This window comes from Pecten maximus, unplaced genomic scaffold (genome assembly GCF_902652985.1).
Source record: "Pecten maximus unplaced genomic scaffold, xPecMax1.1, whole genome shotgun sequence".
Classification (NCBI taxonomy): Eukaryota; Metazoa; Mollusca; class Bivalvia; order Pectinida; family Pectinidae; genus Pecten; species Pecten maximus.
This window is the reverse complement of record NW_022982980.1, coordinates 18,513-20,826: the sequence shown is the minus strand read 5'-3', so window position 1 is coordinate 20,826 and position 2,314 is coordinate 18,513.

Genomic DNA, 2,314 nt, shown 5'->3' with positions numbered 1-2,314 from the left:
TTGTCCTATCAACAAAGCATGCGACTTTTGGGGCAAATATAACCATTAGATCTGCAATACGATCAGTAAAGACTATCGCTTGTAGTAGGAAGAATAAAGGTGACACTTAATCTTTCATTTTATCTTTCTAAACAAATTCTCGAGGCAGGCTTTATGTTGTATACAGATGTACCTTTAAAGTGGATGGCCCAGAGTGGAAGTAGTCACAGTGTAACGACATATCTATATTATAGATAAAAACGACATCTCTATAGGCATAGATACCAACATCTCTATAGTTCATAGATAACAACAGAATCTATAGTCTAGATAAACGACATCCTATAGTCATAGATAACAAACATCCTCTATAGTCAGATAACCAACATCTCTATAGTCATAGCGCTAACCACATTCACTATAGTCATGGCTATACAAATTCTCTATAGTACAGATAAACAACACTCGATAGTCATGGATAAAAACATCTATAAGTCACAGTGGGTGTTGGTAACGACCATCTCTAGAGTATAGGATTAACAACATCTCTATAGTCATAGGAAGATAAACATCATCTCTATAGTCATAGATAACAACATTCTATAGTCATAGATAAACGAACATATCTATAGTCATAGAGAACATCTATATAGTCACATGTGTAACTACATCTCTATAGTCATAGATAACAACATCTCTATAGTCATAGATAACAACATCTCTATGTCATAGATAACAACCTCTTATAGTCTGATAACAACCTCTCTATAGTCATAGATACAACATGTTATAGGTCATAGATACGACATCTCTATAGTCAAGATAACAATATCTATAGTCATAGATAATGCAACATCTCTATAGTCATAGATAAAGACATCTCTATAGGTTCATAGATAACGGACATCTCTATAGTCAATTTATAAACAAAATCTCTATAGTCATAGATAAACGACCATCTTCTATTAGTCAAGATCACAACAATCCTCTATAGTCATAGATAACGACATCTCTATAGTCATAAATACACAACATCACTATAGTCATAGATAACAACATCTCTATAGTCATAGATAACGAAATCTCTATAGTCATAGGATAACGACATCTCTATAGTCATAGATAACGACATCTCTATAGTCATAGATAAACGAATACTCTATAGTCAGAGAAACATCTCTATAGTCATAGATACGGACATCTCTATAGTCATAGAAATAAAACAAATCTTATAGTCATAGATAAAAACCATCTCTTAAGTCATAGATACACGTCTCTATAGTCATAGATAACGACATCCTCGATGTCATGATAACAACAGCTCTATTAGTCATAGATCACGACATCGCTATAGTCATAAGAACAAAACTCTATAGTCATAGATAACGAATTACTTTTTATAGTTCATAGATAACGACATCTATATAGTCATAGATAACGACATCTCTATAGTCAATAGAGAACGACATATTCTAGTCATAGATAAACAACATCTCTATAGTCATAGATAAAACTCTCTTTAGTCATAGAACGACATCTCATAGTTCATAGATAACGACATCTCTATAGTAAGAGATAACAACATCACTCGATAGTATAGATAACGACCCATTCGATAGTCAAGATACCAACATCTCTATGTCATAGAGAACACCATCTCTATAGTCATAGATCCGACATTCTATAGTCATTAGATAACAACATTCTCTATAGTCATAGATAACGACATATCTATAGTCATAGATAACGACATACTCGATAGTCAGAGAATAAACTGACATCTCTATAGTCATAGATAACGACATCTTATCGTCATAGAAACGACTCCTCTATTAGTCATAGATAACAACATCTCTATAGTCATAGTACGACACTCTATAGTCACAGTGTAAAACGACATCTCTATAGTCATAGATAACGGACATCTATAGTCATAGATAACGACAGATCTAAGTCATAATGCCAACATCTCTATGCATAGATAACGATATACTCTAAGTTCATAGATAACCGACATCTCTATAGTCCATCGTACCCCAACAAATATATAGTCAAGAGAAACAACATCTCTAAGACATAGAAAACAAAAAATCGATAGTCATAGATATAAATCTCTATAGTCAAGAAAACAACACGCTATAGTCAGAGAAACGAAATCTCCTATAGTCATAGATAACGAACCATCTCATAGTCATAGATAACAAAATTCCTATAGTCATCGAGATAACAAACATCTCTATAGTCACAGTGTAACGATAGTCATTAGATAACGGACATCTCTTAGTCATAGTTGTACCAACATCTCTATAGTTAGATAACAAACATCTCTATAGTC